Here is a 17,180-nt window from a genome sequence, read left to right as displayed (position 1 = left end):
TGTTCAAAAATCAAAAAAAGTTTAGGGACACCTGGGTGGCTCTGTCAGTTAAGCATCTGACTTCAGCTCAGGACATGATGTTACTGCTCGTGAGTTCGAGTCCTGAGACGGGCTCTGTGCTGCAGCTCAGAGCCTGGAGGCTGCCTCCAATTCTGTGCCTCTTTCTCTGTCCCTCTCCTGCTCACGCTCTCTCTCAAAAATAAATAAATGTTAAAAAATTTTAATATTTTAAAACTATAGAAATATACACAGTGGAAGGTCTTGCTTCTACCTCTGATCCCCATTTGCCAGTTCTCAATTCACATCACCAACTCCAGGAAAACACTGTCTACTATGTATCCTTCTGGAGTTTCTTAACATACATGCTGGCAAATATGAATATATATTATATCTCTCTGTTTTTAGACAAAGTTAGCCTACTACGCTGTTTTGTACCTCCATTTTTTTATTAATAATTTACTTGGAGATCTTTTCTATATTATCATATAGAGTCTATTTTTTAGTGTCACTGACTAGTGACCCATTGCTTGGATGATCATAATCTATCTAATTCCTAGTAAACTCTTTATGGACATTTGGGTTCTTTCCAATATTTTGCTATTACAGATACTGATACACTAGAAACCTTGAATATATTTCATTGAACACGTCTGCAGGTGTAGCAACAGGATTAATTCTGAAATTGAAAACGGATCAAAAATTCTGTAAATTTATCATTTTGATAGGTATTATCAAATTGCCCTCTATAATAATTGTTCCATTTCAGGGTTTCCTAAGCTTTTTCATATCATAACACTCATAGTAAATAAAACCACTAGCAACAGGATGAACTGGAAGGGATTTGAAGTCCTACAAAAGTGACTTGTGGCTAACAGAACAAGCCTAGGAGTTCTAACTAGCCAGAGACTGCAGCTGCCAGAGACCAGGGGGGCTCAGCACCTTCCAGCACAGCGGCTGGGAATGCTGCGACCACACATCTCCATCAGCAACGTACAAGAGGGTCTGTTTCCCCCAGGCTTCTACTTCAAGTTTTGGAATTTGAGTTAACCCTATAGATTAAAAAAGTGGTACATCCAGGACACCTTGTGGGTCAGTTGGTTAAGCATCCAACTTAGGCTCCGGTTTTAATTGCCCAGTTCGTCAGTTCAAGCCCTGCATCAGGCTCTCTGCTGTCTGCTCCAAGCCCACTCTGCCCCATCCTTGCTTGGGCTTGTTCCTCTCTCTCTCTCTCAGAAATAAATGAACATTTTTTTTAAAAAGGTGGTATATCCATGCACGTGTACTTTATTATGAGTGAAGGTGATCATTTGTCATATGCTTAAGAGTTGCCTTTCAAAAATTTTTATTTATTGATTGATTTATTGATTTATTTAAAGGCAGGTAGAGAGAGAGCAGGGGAGGGACAGAGAGAAGAGGTGAGAGAGAATCCCAGGTAGGCTCTGCACTGTTAGGGCATGAGATCATGACTTGAATCAAACTGAGACTTAGACATTTAACTGACTGAGCCACAAAGGTGCCCTGTTTTAAGAGTTTTATAACCTTTTTGCCTGTAAGCTATTTTATTTAAGCCACTTCTCACTTTTTTGTATTCAATTGTTTGTCTTTTATTATTGACTTGAAGAAGCTATTTATATATTAAGAAAAAAAATCTCAGGGTGTCTGGGTGGCTCAATTGGTTAAACCTCCAACTCTTAATTTCAGCTCAACTCATGAGCTCACAGTTCGTGAGTTGGAGCCCAGCCATGGTGTGCATGTGCGGACCACAGAGCTTGCTTGGGATTCTCTGTCTCCCTCTCTCTTCCCACTTCCCCACTCATGCTTCTGTCTGTCTGTCTGTCTCTCTCTCTCTCTCTCTCTCTCACACACACACACACAATAAATTAGTGAAAAAAATCTCTTTACCTATGACATGGATTGCTGCATTTCTTTTCCCTGATTTATGTCTCTTGCCTTTATTCATGGTATTCATTCTGTTTTGCTTGATTTGCTTGCAGAACTTTCTTTTCTATTTTTTTATATTGTCTTTTACAATTTGGATTTTGAGTTGTTGGTTAAAAAGGAATTTCTCACTTCAGGTTTACAAATGAATTCTGCCACTTTTCCCCAATACGACTATTAGAACTTCATTTCTTAAAAGTGAAAATAAACTCTATTTGAAATTGATCCTGATATTGGGTATGAAATATGGGTTCAAAAATGTTCCCAAGATGGTTAACGCCATGCCACTTATTGAAGGGCCCATCTTTGCCTTCACATTTGAGAGTGTTTTAATTTTTCTTCATATGGGTTTGTGTGTTTTTATGTTTATTTCTAGAAGTATTGTTTTGCTTATTTTTGCTGTTTTAAATACCTTTCCCATTATGTGTTCTAACTGCCTGCTTTTGGTATAGAACACATTTATTACTCTATTAATTTCCATTTCTTAATGTTTATATTCTCTTATTTCCCTGAATTCTGTCACTCTTTACAGTGGTTTTAGTTGATTTTCAAATGTACAATAATATTATCTTCACATTGTCATGCTTTATAATGTTTATGATTCTTATTTTCCTTTTTCTTGTCTGGCTTTATTGACTAGTAATGCCAGCACTGTGGGAAAATAGAGGTGGTGGCATTCTTGTCTTGATCTTGATTTTAGTAGGAATACTCTTAGTATATCTCCACTGAACATAATGCTGACTTCTGGACTGAGATGAATATATGTTTACTGTGTTTAAAAGGTGTCCATCCATTCTTATTTAACTGAATGTGTTTGTGAAGAATGGCTATTATCTTTTATCAAATGACTTTTCAGCATGTATGGAAATGATCATTTTTCCCTGCACATTATGTCATACTTTAACATATTTCTTAATAATGAACCATTCTTGTACCTCTAGAATACATTCCTCTGTCAAAATAGTTATTCTTTTTATGCTTTCAGATCGCATTAACTACCATTTTCCTTAGAACACTTCCATATTTATTTATAAGTGAGACTAATCTATAATTTTATTTATGCAACACCTTAATCAGGTTTCACTATCAACTGTATACCCTCTTTCCCAAAAGAATTTGAAGAGTTTTGGTCTTTTTTTTTTTTTTCTTTCGGTCCATTATTCTTTAGAACAGTTTAAATACTATTGGTGTTATTTGCTTTTAAATCCCATTATGAAATTATCTAAACCTGCCACTTTGCTAGAAGTAACCCTTGGGTAATTTTATCCATTGCTTCTATTGAAATGACTGTGTTTAGATTTTTAATATTTCTTGATGCCATTTTGTATAAATGATGTTTCTCTGAAAAAAAAAAATCTATTTCATGCAAGTTTTAAAATTTAGCCTTTTCATGAATCTTAAATTTCTTCAGTTCCTATATAGTTAGTTCCCCCTTTAATGCTCAGTTGTGTTTGATTTTAATTGTAGTTTTTCTTTTTCTAGATTAAGTCAGCTAAAGATTTGGTTTTTTAAGAAAAAACAACAACAGGGGAGCCTGGGTGGCTTAGTCGGTTAAGCGTTCGACTTTCGCTTAGGTCATGATCTCACGGTTCGTGGGTTTGAGCCCCGCGTCGGGCTCTGTGCTGACTGCCAGCTCAGAGCCTGGAGCCTGTTTCAGTCTGTGACTCCCTCTCTCTCTGACCCTCCCCTGCTCACGCTCTCTCTCTCTCTCCTAGAAATAAATAAAACATTTAAAAAAAAAATTTTTTTTTAAAAAAAAAGAAAAAACAACAACAACAGATTTTGTCTTTACATATTAGCTCGATCATTTTTCTATTAGAAAATACCGGCCAGAGGGTCTCTCTCACCATTTATCAGGTCTGCCATTATAAAACAGGAGTAGCCATAGACAATATGCTGATGACTATGTCTCTGTACACATAAAACTCTTTTATGTGTACATATATTATACTGAATTTTGAATTTTTTATAATTTCCACATATCATGAACTAGTATCTTCCTTTTGATTTTTTAAATCATTTTTAAAAAGGAAAAACCATCCATAATTTGTAGGCCTTCCAAAAACAGGCAGTGGACTAGATTTGGCCCATAAGCTGTGGCTTGCTGGTCCCTACTTTATCTTAATATCCAAAATGTATAAATAACATACACAAATCAATACCAAAACCACAATGAATATGGTTTAAAAATGGGCAGAACTGAATAGACATTTTCCCAAAGAAGATATAACAAATGGTCAACAGACACATGAAATGATGCTCAATTTTACTCATCACCCAGGAAATGCAAAGCAAAACCACAGTGAGATGTCACCTTACACCTTTCAGAATGATAGGTCTTTAGGTATATAATTCTTTACTCAATATCTAACAGTTACCTAATATGAACAATAGTTTTTCCTATATTTTTTTCCTGTACCTTCTTGCCTTCACCTTACTTTCTTTAGCAATATTTCCATCTTTGTTGTTTTACTTTGTAATGTTAAAAAAGCCTTTACTTCTCTTACCTGAGCTTTGACCCTGAGGTATCACAGATGAAATCAACCTAGAAATGTACCCATCTTCTTTCACTACTCCAATTTTGGGAGGGGGGCATATAATATCTACATTATCAGAGGATGCCTATCTATATATTGCATTCTGTCCACATGTATTTTATCCTCAATCCCATGAGTAGATGCATTCAAGGCTGACCAGTTTAGTTGACATATACTTCCCACTCTTCTCTTGGATGAATATTAGCTGCTGGTAGTTTCCTTAAATTAAAGCAGCTTAGGTTTTCTATACTTAAAACTTTATTCTTCAGATGCCTGGGTGGCTCAGTAGGTTAAGTGACTTCGGCTCAGGTCACGATCTCATGGTTTGGGAGTTCTGTGCTCAGCACGTTGGGCTCTGTGCTGACAGCTTAGAGCCTAGAGTCTGCTTCAGATTCTGTGTCTCCCTCTCTCTCTGCCCTTCCCCTGCTCTATCTCTCTCTCTCTCAAAAATGAATAAACAAAAGGTCTTTAATTTAAAATTTTATTCTTGAAGGTAAGTTTATCTGAATATAAAATCCAGGACTTTTTTTTTTATGAATATCTTTTATATGTTTCTCTACTGACTTCTGACTTTGCATATTGCTGTAGAGAAATATGCAGACAACCTGATCGTTGTATCTTTTCTCATTTGTGGATTAATCATCTTGCTTGATCACTTAGCTGATTCTTTTGTTTAAACCTGGAAATCTTAATAACATTATTAGCCTAGCTATGGTGCTGCTTCTACTGCTTCCAGGTTCAGTGTTCATTATCTTGAATGTTAAAATTCAAGACAGATTCATTTTGAAGAAGCTTTCTTTAATTACTTTTTAAGTTTTTATTTTATTTACTTTTGAGAGAGAGAGAGAGAGAGAAAGAAAGAGAGAGCAAGCAAGCAAGGAAGGGGCAGAGAGAGAGAGGAAGACAGAGAATCCCAAGCAGGCTCCACACTGTCAGCACAGAGCCTGATGTGGGGCTTGAACTCAGCAACTGTGAGGTCATGACCTGAGCCGAAACCAAGAGATGGATGCTTAACCAACTGAGCCACACAAGCACCCCTAATTATTTGTTTAAAAATAAGCTATTTTCCGTTTTGTTGTTTTTTTCTTTCTTCATGGGTTCCAATTATATGTATGTTGTTCTTGTTTTAATTTTTGCTTGCTTTCTATATCATTTTATTTCTAACCTTCAAGGTTATTTTAGTCCACTAATTCTAACACCTTTCGCTTATATGTTTCATTTCTATTATCTATTTCATTTACTGTATTTTCCACAGTGTACCCTGGGTAAAGCTTCTTGAAGTCTCATCACTATCTCTGTGATGATTTGAGTTGTTCTTCTCATTTTTTTCCCCTGAGTCCTACCAGGGTAATTTTTATCTTCTCTAAATGCTATTTCCATATTTCTCTGAGTTCTAGTGTTGCTGACTAGTGATCTACATTTTTAAAGGATATTCTCTAAGTAATTAACTAATTTTTTATTTACTGGAAATTTTTGAGGTCATATATACACCATTTCTTCCTATAAGTGTTCCTTATAGGTGACTTTTTAAATGTTTATTTATTTATTTTGAGAGAGAGGAAGAGTGAGAGAGAGCAGGAAGAGGGCAGACGGTAGGGAAGAGAGAGAGAATCATACATAGCATGGAGCCCCATTTGGGGCCCAAACCCATGAACCATGAGATCATGACATGAGCTGAAATCAAGAATCAGTCACTTACTTGACTGCAGCCAGAGTAAACTTTGAATTCTCACTCCGCAATGGATCTTATATGCTGCCACAAAGATAGACACGTGTCTGCAAATATGGCTCACCTGCATGAATTTTCTGTAGCTGAAAATCCTCTGATTCTCTCAGTCAAACACAGTGAAAGGCGAGCTTGTTGATTTCAGTTCCAACTGAATTTGTTTTTTGGCAAAAATGATTACAAATTGTAAGTTCAAGGTGAGCCCCTCACTTCCAGTCACTATAATTTTATGGTTATCCTCTGAGCTCCCCTGCTATTGGGCTCCTCTCACTCTTGCTATTTTATAGATTTACTGCCTCCCAAGAGAGTTCTGACAATTGCTTCTAATTTCAAAATCCTGTGTTGTTTTTTTTTTTAATAACTGTCTTCTGTGTTTGATAAAATAAGAGTTTCTAGAGGGTTTTACTGTTCATTTGTTGCTATTGTATGACTTCCAGCAGGGCATAAAGGAGTATGATGACTTTCTCAGCCATATTTATGCAAGAATTCTGTGCTTTGGAGGAGTGAAGCCAGACAGGGGCGCTTATGGCCGGCTGTAAATTCTGAGAACAAATACAATGCTATGATGAGACCATGAAAACCTGAAGTCTCCAAGGACGATCCTGGAGTAAATGTCTAAAGAGTCAGCGTAAATGACGGCGACTGAAAGAACTGCAGGAGTTCAGCTAAAGAGAAAATGATGTGTTGACAGAAGCACTGCCCAAGGAGGTTATGTGGGAACAGAGATCAGAAGGACTCACTGGAGGCTTCAGTAGAGCTAACTCATGTTCTTCCATTAAATTTTTTGGTTCAAGAACCTCGGAAAATTCTTTCTCACTTACCAATCTGTGTTACTTGTTGCTTTTTACCTACTTTAGGATATGTCAAACTGTGAAGAAAATGGAAAGAGAGAGAACCACTTGAGGGGGAGGCAAAAGGTTTTGGAATAAAAAAATATTTATATATTTTATAGTCCCCAGAGCCTATGCCAGTTCCCCAGAACCAAGCCAGGCTCCCAAAGGCATTCTGGACCCAGGATTCCTGGCACAGACAAGACCCCGGAAGACAGAGGTGCCTTTGAGCCATTCCCTGGGACCTGAAAACCAGCCAACAGCCTGGGGCGTGAGAGCAGGAAAGCAGCTTCAGAACATTTTGTGTCACACGTTTGTTGCTGGCCTCTTTGCTTTATAATCTTTTAAAATGTTTCTCCTCCTGAATATTTTTATCTATTTTTGCTAGTCATTTCAAAGAGGATCATATAAAGACATCGGGAAGACTGGACCCTCATTCCTCTCCCCGCCCTCTAGGGCAACACTCTGCCTTTTGTCTCTCCATCATCGTTTACTCGTAAGCTTAGTTTTGGCAGCCAGTAAGTTTATTTTACATTTTACTGAAGTGTGAGGGGAAATGCTGATAGAAAAACTAAACAAAATCCCTCACAAAATGGTATCACCAAATGAGCAAAGTACCTGAAAGAGACAAACATCCGGGTACCCAGAACTCAGAGCCTGAGTTTTCTTCCGTATAAGGCACCCTCAGAAAGCTCTTCCTTCCCTGGCTGGTGATCAGATTGTCTGAAAATTAATCACTGACGGAGAGAGGGCTGTATTCGCTGTCAAGCTACAATGCAAGTCTGAGTCCCTGCCTCCCCAGATTCCTTGTCTGTATTACCATAAGCTTTTCAAAACAGGGTGCATGAACTCCTTCATCGTTTCCTCGAAGAAATGAAAATGCTGGTTATGGTGTAAGTTTTTCTCTATCACAGCCTCAACTATTGGCAATTACTGAGAAAGAACATAAGATAATTTCACCCTTATGTGTAATCATATATCTCACCACAAAATACATAATTTTAAAAAGAAAGTTACAATGGCCATATGTAAAACTAAAGGTATATAAAAGGACTTTGGAAAACATAAGTTTGCCTAAATTTTCACAGCATTTCTGTGAGAGTAGACATCAATCCTACGTGTGTGGGGTGAGGTGGGGTATGTGGACGTATGTGTGCCTATGTATATATCTCAAAAAACAAATTATGTTTTCCATTAAATTATGTCAATGGCTGAATGATATATACCCCTATTATCTTTTGGGAGTAATGTGGCAATTTCACACAGAAGAAGAAGAGCTGAGAGTAAGAAACGGATGGTTATTATTTGTTAAGTGAAGAAGGAAGAGCAAGAATTTGGAGATATTTCTGAAAATAAAAATACACCCCCATTAAGAAATCCTACATGGAATGAAATCGAACAACCACTGACAAGGCGTTTCTACAAAGTCAATGCTAGTTTTATCTCCAACTTCCTACACCCTTGAATGAAACTTGAAGACTTCATGAAAATTTCAATGCATCGTTTCCTCAACAAAAATATCAAGGATTGATGACAATACAGTACTTTCCACATTCAGGGATGGCCCTGATGTGGACTGAGATGTAGATATAACACTGCTGAAATTCATTTCTCTGAGAAATGCAATAGTATTAATCAGAACAGCTAGATAAAAAACATACCTAAGATGCTAATGGCTTTTATCAATGAACGTTTATTTCTTACATACACTGCATGCATGCTTATTGTGAACTGACTCTGGGATCTGTTTCACAGCTTTCCCCTCTGGGTACCAGCCTGGGAGCACTGTCACTAGCTAGAGCATAGCCAGCTCCTCTCATGACAGGAAGAGAGGACATAGAGAATTTCAAACTGTGTCCTAGCATTTCTACTGAACTTCCTTCTCCCAAATGAATTAAAGTAACATGCCCAGCTTCACAGGAGTGTGAAAAATGCAATCCCACAGTATGACTGGAATGAAGAGGAGGAAGTCATCACTGAACAGCCCTAATGTCAGCCAGAAATTTACATATTTGATAATATTTCCATTGCATTTCTGTTTTGTGTTACTGATGGAAATAGGGAAATGGGAAAAACTTCTCATTACATGGGGCACCTGGGTGGCTTAGTCGGTTAAGCGTCCGACTTTCGCTTAGGTCATGATCTCGCGGTTCGTGGGTTCGAGCCCCACGTCGGGCTCTGTGCTGACTGCCAGCTCAGAGCCTGGAGCCTATTTCAGAGTCTGTATCTCCCTCTCTCTCTGACCCTCCCCTGCTCACGCTGTCTCTCTCTCTCTCTCCTAGAAATAAATAAAAATATTTAAAAAAAAAAAAAAAACTTCTCATTACATCTTTACTATCTAATTTGACCTCCCAACAAAAAAAGGAAAAACCTCACAGGACATATTTTACATATTTACATATCCATGGTAACAATAGTAATTTACCATTAGATGGTAGGAAAAATATTCTAAAAGGGTTTGGAGTAGTGAGAGAACTTTGTCAGGACCCTTCTCCCTTATCTTTCTTTTTTTTTTTTTTTTTAATTTTTTAAGTTTATTTATTTATGTTGAGAGAAGGAGAGTACACAGGAGGGGCAGGGGGAAGGGTGGGGTGGAAGGGAGAGGGAGAGGGAGAGAGAGAGAGTGAAGAAATCCCAAGCAGGTTTCATACTGTCAGAGTGGAGTCCAATGAGGGGCTTGATCTCATAAATCATGAGATCATGACCCTACCTAAAATCTAGAGTTGGATGCTTAACCAATGAAACCACCCAGGTGCTCCTCCCTTATCTTTCTTATAGAACATAACCCTTAATGTTCAGAAAGGAAGGGCAAAAACCACTGTTGTCCACTACAAATAAGGGAAAGAAATGAAAAACTCACCTCTGTCCCTGGAAGGGGAGCAGGATTACATACTGGACCCAGAATGACATGATGGGAGATGAAGGCATGTGCATAAAGCCACAAACACAAGACATAGGTCTTAGACTAGCCCTTGAGTGGAAGTTCAGTCAAAACAGTAGGTTATATCCCAAGCCACCACTCCCCAGTAACCAGCTCTTGCTAAGAAGCCACCTGCAAAAGATAGACCCTCTTTAAGGTAGTGAATGAAGAGAAAGATCAAAAGCTGAGGGTTGGGAAGATGCTATAAAATAAAAAAAAGTCTTCTGATGAAACAGTCCCAGCCCCCCCAACTAGAAAAAAATATGTAGCACGCATATGTGTTTACCCATATGAGGGTAACCATAACCACAACAAATCTCAAACTCAGTTCAATTCCTAATTGGATTAATTCTAACCCCATAGTAAAGTCCCCGCAGAAAGAAAGGCATGCCCATTTCTAGACATAAACATTGTCTATATCAGTCTTTACTGTACTAACACAAAATGTCTTTGTAAAAACTACACAGCACTAGAAAAGAGAAAAAAACATACCAGGAAACAAAGCAATCCTTAAAAGCACACTCAGATACAGCAAAGATATTGGAAATACCTAGCAAAAAATTTCAAATAACTAGGATTAGTATGCAAAGGCTCTAACTGAAAATACAGATAACATGCAATATCAATTGGGTAATTTCAGCAGAGAGAAGCAAACTATAAAAAAGTATCAGATAGAAGTGTTGGTGGGGCGCCTGGGTGGCTTAGTCGGTTAAGCATCCGACTTTCGCTTAGGTCATGATCTCGCTGTTCGTGGGTTCGAGCCCCGCGTCAGGCACTGTGCTGTCAGCTCAGAGCCTGGAGCCTGCTTCGGATTCTGTGTCCCCCTCTCTCTCTGACCCTCCCCTGCTCACGCTGTCTCTCTCTCTCTCCTAGAAATAAATAAAAATATTTAAAAAAAAAAAGTGTTGGAAATGAAGAACAATAATGGAGATAAAGACCGTCCTTGACAGGTTCCTTAGGAGACTTGGAGGCCAAGCTGTATTAGTTTGCTAAGGCTGCCATGACAAAGTATCACAGATTTGGCAGCTTAAATAACACAAAAATGTCCTCCTTAATCTGGCTGTCTAGAAGACTAAAGTCGAAGAGTTGATAGTCCTCTGACACCTCTCTCCTTGGCTCGCAGATAGTCATGTTCTCTGGATATCCTCACATGATCTTCCCTCTGAGTATGTCTGTGTCCTAATCACCTCCACCGGTAAAAACACCAGTAATATTGGATTAGGACTCAGCCTAATGACTTCTTTCAACTTAATTCTTTCTTTACCAAGTTTACCAAACAGATCCCATTAATTACAGTCATATTCTGAGGTACTGTGGGAAAGGACTTCAATATATATACATTTGGGGTATAACTCAGCACATAACACATGGAGAGATTCAGTGAACTTGAAGATAGGTCATATATATTACACAAATTGAAACTGAAAGAGAAAAGTGAGAGGAGGGAAACCCAGTAGAAGAGATTATTCAAGAGCTGTGAGGAAATAGCAAATGGTCTAATATACATATAATTAGAATCCTAGGAGAAGAGACAGAGTAGTGGGGGAAACAATTAAAGAAATAAAGGTGAATAATTTTTTAAAATGATGACAGACATCAAACATCAGATATGAGAAGTTCAGGCAACACCAAGCAGGAAAAACACCAAGTATATACAAACACACATTCCCCACATACACACCACATCACATCTAACAATATCACATTCAAACTGATAAATACAAAACGTAAAGAAAATCTTGAAGAAGGTCAGAGAAAAAGACACATTACTTTCACAAGAATAAAGATAATAATTAAGGCAGACTTTTCATTAGAAACCACCAAACTAGAAAACAACGGTATGACATCTCTAAACTTCTTAAAGAAAAATCCTGTCAATTGAGAATTTTCTACCCAGCAATAAATGTGCTTAAAAACTAAACAAAACTAAGCCCTTTTTTTCAGATTAAAAAAGTAATAAACTGGGAGTTTTGTGGAAGAAGTTTTTTGGGCCAAAGAAATATGACAACAGAAAGAAATTTAGAGCTACACAAAAAAAGGAAGAGTACATGAAATCGAAGTAACATAGAATCATTTTCTTATTTTAATTACTCTAAGAAACAGCTGATTGTCTAAAGCAAAGATAGAAGGAATACATAGTACATGCGTAGTTTATAGAAAAGCACAACATATGACAATAATAGCATGATGGAGGAAAAGGAGGAGTTAAAAATATACTATTAAAAGTTTCCTATATTACACATAATCTTATCTACATGTCAATATTGATTAACTCTAGAGGTATGTTGTAGAACATGTATATTGTAAACCCTAGAACCACAACTAAATCTTCTTTATCAATAAAGGAGATAAAGTAAAATTATTTTTAAAAATACGAGAAAAGGCAGAAAGAGAGAAAAATAAAGCAAAATAGAAAATAGCTAGAAAGTTTGTATGTATTAAACTAAAAATATTAACCAGCACCACTTGAAATGAGAATGGTGCAAACATACCAGTGAAGAAACAGAAATTGTCAGGATAGAAAAAATAAGAACTACCTATATATTATCTATAAGATAGCCACACTAAATATAGTTATACATATGTTAAAAGTATAAGGATGGATGCACTGATTTACATTCCCGCCAACAGTGCACGAGCATTCTGTGGTGGCAGATGGTGACAACGTTTATCACGGTGAGCACTAAGTAATGTTTAGAATTGTTTGATCACGATTTATACACCTGAAACTATTATAACACTTTATGCCAAATATGTGGCAATATTAAAAGTAGGAAAAAAAGTATAAAGGTGGAAAAAGATATGCTATACAAACACTAATCAAAAAATAAACTAAGCACTTGCACTGCAGATCAAGGAATATATCAGGGATAAAGAGGGATATTAAATAATGATAAAGGGGTCAATTTTTTCCAAGAAGATATAAAAATATTAATATTATCCACCTAACAACAGAGTTTGAAAATATATGAAGTAACAACCTATAGAACTGAAAGTTGAAATAAGCAAATTAATAAGTATGATTAGAGATTTAAGCATTCCTCTTTTAGTAATGGAGACAAGAACTAGACAAAAAAAGTCACTAAGTATATAGAAGACCTGAAAACATTATCAAGTATAATGACCTAATTAGCATTTAACAACAACAACAAAACAGAATACACACAGAATATTCAACAGGATAGACTTAATTATTTAAAAACCTTAAGAATGGAAATTAATGGGAAACATACACCATATTCTCAGACCATGAAAGAATTAAACTAAAAATTAATGAAAAAGAAATCGTGAGGAAAGTCTTAAATATTATGAGTTAAACACTTCAAAAACCTATAGGTTTAAGAGAAAGTCTCAGGAGAAATTTTTAAATGTTTTCAACTGACCAAAAACAAAATAAAAGCACTCTAAAAGTATATCAAAAGTTATGTAATGTTGCTAATATAGTACATAGGGGGGAAATTATAGCACTAAATGTTTACATTATAAAGAGAAAGATCTGACATCAGCAATATAAGCTTCCACATTAAAAATCTAAAGAAAGAAAAGTAAATTGAACTAAAAATAAGCAGAAGGAAGAAATAATAAAAAGTGCAAATATCAATGAATCTGAAAGCAGAACAATTATGAAAATAAATAAAACCTAAAGATGTTTCTTTTGAGAAAAATAAAATTTATAAATTTCCATCCAGAATGACCAACATAAAAGAAAATTATAAATTATCAACGTTAGAAATGAAAAGTGAGATATCACTACAATCCCACAGACATCAAAAGAATATAAAGAGGATATTATGATCTACTCAATGTTCATGAATTTGACAATGTGAATGAAATTGACCAACTACTTAAAAGATAAAAAATACAAAAATTTACTCACGAACTAGATAACCTGAAGAGCTTTAGATCTAGTAAAGGCATTATCTCCTATTTAAAGCCTTTTAACAAGAAAACTAAGATCACATGGTTTTGGTGGAGTATTATATAACACATATAAGGGAGAAATCATATAAATTCCATTTAGTCTTTTACAGATAAAAGAATAAGAGGCGGTGTTTAGGATAGCAGCATGAGGAGTTCCAGGGATCTTCTCTATGATAATAAATCATAAATGGTGACAATTATAAAAAGTAATGATATAAGTCTCTGGAAATCATCTGAGGTACAGCAAATGGAGAAACGTTTATTCGAGAAAAATTACCAGAAGTAAATTTTGGTAAGGAAAGGCAGAGTATGGTATTTGATCCATGACTGCTCCCTGCCCATGTCTAGTCAGTGTGATAGAAGGTATCCTGCGTAATGCAGTCAAAAAGATGGCACTCCTCCCCCAAGCTCCTCCTTTAAGGATACACTGTCCACTGGGAGAAGCAGGTCACCAGAATTTGTTATTTACTTCCCCCCATTCTATGTTGCAGGAGTTGTATTCCAGGCAAGTGCAGCTAAGATTTCTGAGTTTCCATTCCTCCACCCAGCCCCACCTTGTATGGAAGAAGCCCTATTCCAGATGAAGCAAGCTGAGATTTCTTGGGCCCAGTGACCCTATACCCCATACTGTTTTGATGGTGAAAGTTCCATGCCAGGAGAGACAAGCCAAGACTAGTTGTTACCACCTCCACCCAAACCTAATGTATACAGTGGTGTCGCTCTGAGAAAGAGATCACTGTCTTCAACCTCAGCTATGGAGCAGAGGCACATTGTAGAGGCAGGTCAAGAGAAGAGAGCTCCAGAGTTCTCCCCAACAGAACTGACTTTATTGAGGGGCACCTGGGTGGCTCAGTCAACTGAATGAGCATCAGACTCCTGATTTCGGCTCAGGTCATGACCTCATGGTTCATGAGTTCAAGCCCTACAGAGTAAAAGCTCTGTCAATGCACAGCCTGCTTGAGATACTCTGTCTCTCTCTGCCCCTACCCAGCTTGTGTGCATGTGCTCCCTCTCTCTCATTTTCTCTCTCAAAAACACACACACATTAGAAAGAGAGAGAGAGACAGAGAGAGACAGAGACAGAGAGACAGAGAGAGAGAGAGAGAGAGAGAGAGAGAAAGAAAGAAAGAAAGAAAGAAAGAAAGAAAGAAAGAAAGAAAGAAAGGTTTCTTAAAAAAAAGACCTGACTTTACTTGGAACACAGTTTGGGGAAGTTAAAGTCTATAGGTACTGTCAAAAAGAGTTGACATTTGGTTATGAGCAATTAAGAGGACACTCATAGTTCCATTATAGCAATAAGCAAAGTGATAGGCCCGTTAGAAGTTTAAAAGAATAGGGGAAAACTAATAGAGCCCTCTTATGGTCAGAACAAGCCTCAATTATTTGACTACAGGGCACTGTAGAAAACAGTAGAGCAATCAGTGGAGGCTTACCATTGGGTTTCCTACCAATCTAGGCAAGGCCAGCTAGAAGCTTAACAGGGAGAACAGAGAAAGATCTATGTTAAATGAGATCAGCTAAAACCACTGTCATCATGAGGAGCTGCAGGTGGTCTGGTCAGGGTGACTGCGCTTGAAGCTGAGTGTTGTGAGGTGCAACATCAAAGGGTGCACACTGCGGGGCACATATATTTCACTGAAATAGCTAACCAAGTGAATGAATAAATAAAGATGCAAACATTAACAAAAATTATAGACCTCAGGAAGGAGTAAATGAAATCAGAATCCAGAGTTGCATCTATATATTATTTTTCAACAAAATTTATAAGACAAGTACACATATAGGAAGCAGTAATTGATAGGGGAAAAGAGCAGACAAAAGAAACTCCTTTGAGATGGCCTACATGTCATATTTAGTACATAAACCCTTAAAAATACCTAAGTCATGTTACATAAGTCATCACATATTTAAATATCAAATGGAAACCAAGTTTAAAGAAATAAAGGAAATAAAGGTTTGATAATATTTCAAAATATCAGTAAGAAATAGAAATTATTTAAAAACTTGAAATTCTTGAGCTATGTAGTATAAAAATGAATTTAAAAATTAATTAAACCTTTCTCACTACTCCTTTTTAATATTGTACCAGAATTTCTAGCTAAATGTAATAAGATAAGGAAAGAACTAAAACTGTCTTGTTCACAGGTGACATGATCTTCTATGTAGAAAATCCAAAAAAAAAATCAACATGAAAACTGGAACTAATAAGCCATTACAGAAAGGTTGCATGATACAAAATTAATAAAGCCAATTGCTTTCCTATATAACAACATGGAGCAAATGGAATTTGAAACTAAAAACATCATAGCATTTACGTTAGCACCCTCGAAAATGAAATAGTAGGTATAAATCTATTCAAAATATGTACAAAGTATTTTAGGAAAAACTACAAAACCATGATGAAAGAAATAAAACAATAGGGAGGGGGGGCAAGATGGCGGAGAAGGAAGGAGCTCCGTACTTGCACTCGCGCCCATACATCACACGGAAAAGATCTGAAACCATCGGAAACCTTATAAAACCAGAGAGATTGGGAGAAAAAGGACGCAGAACCCACTGAGAGCGCCTTCTAACGTGAGTGCGAACCGGGGAAGATAAAATCGGGCGGGGATTGGAGACTCCAGGGTGGGAGGCGATCCCCCTCTGCGGGGAGTGAGGGGGAAAAAGAGAGAGTCCAAAACAGAAAAACCTCCGCTCGGGGCATATAAAGACCTTACTTGCAAAGACCAGCACGCCAGGTCCCCTCGCGCCAGCTGGTCCCGGGGGGCTGAGCACACAGACCGCTGCTTTGTGCTGCTCCCGGGGGCTGGACGTCAGAGCAGCGGCGCGCCTGCCGCCATTGTAGCTCCCGGGCAGCTGGGGCCCCTGAAAGAGCCGCGCGGACACCGGGCGTCCGCGCTCCTGGCTGCCTGGGGCTCTGGAGGGAAGGCAAGGAGCTAAAAACTAGCAGATGTGCCCCCGAGTTCGTGTTTCGGGTAACGAGCATAGAGGGACCCGGTTTTCCTCCCTCCAGCGGGCTCGGCGCCCCCGGCAGGCAAGCCCCCGCACATGCGCGCCAGCCCGACCCAGAGACGGAAGCAGCGGTTCTGACTCCGCCCCCAGAGCTCGGCAGGGGGCCTGGAATCGCCCGAGGGGGCTGCCTGGGACGCTGTGTCTACGGCACTTTCAGCGGGGCGCGGACTGGGACTTGGAGACTGGGCCTGGCCTGGGCTGAGCAGTGCAACCACCTTCGGCTGCGCCCCCGGCACGGGGAGTCTACACGCCCAAAAGAGCGAGGTGCAGCACCTGGTTCAAGAAGGGACTGGAGC

The 17,180-nt window shown here is 38.1% G+C and overlaps 1 protein-coding gene across 9 annotated transcripts in view; it reads right to left on the bottom strand.

Moving 5' to 3' along the window:
* LOC120224341 overlaps nt 1–17,180 on the bottom strand; it is an 83,338-nt gene that overhangs the window by 39,388 nt on the left and 26,770 nt on the right. The window contains exon 1 of one of the 9 annotated variants that reach the window (XR_005526539.1): nt 7,650–9,147. The exons of the other annotated variants lie outside the window; for them this stretch is intronic. The gene's annotated coding sequence lies outside the window, so the exon portion shown is untranslated. Of the gene's footprint in view, nt 1–7,649; nt 9,148–17,180 lie in introns of those variants that run through there. 9 annotated transcript variants of the gene reach the window in all.

The sequence above is a fragment of the Hyaena hyaena genome, unplaced genomic scaffold (assembly GCF_003009895.1).
Source record: "Hyaena hyaena isolate Hyena2069 unplaced genomic scaffold, ASM300989v1 scaffold_1160, whole genome shotgun sequence".
Classification (NCBI taxonomy): domain Eukaryota; kingdom Metazoa; phylum Chordata; class Mammalia; order Carnivora; family Hyaenidae; genus Hyaena; species Hyaena hyaena.
Note: the sequence above shows the minus strand (reverse complement) of the source record. Positions and strands in the feature narration are given on the sequence as shown.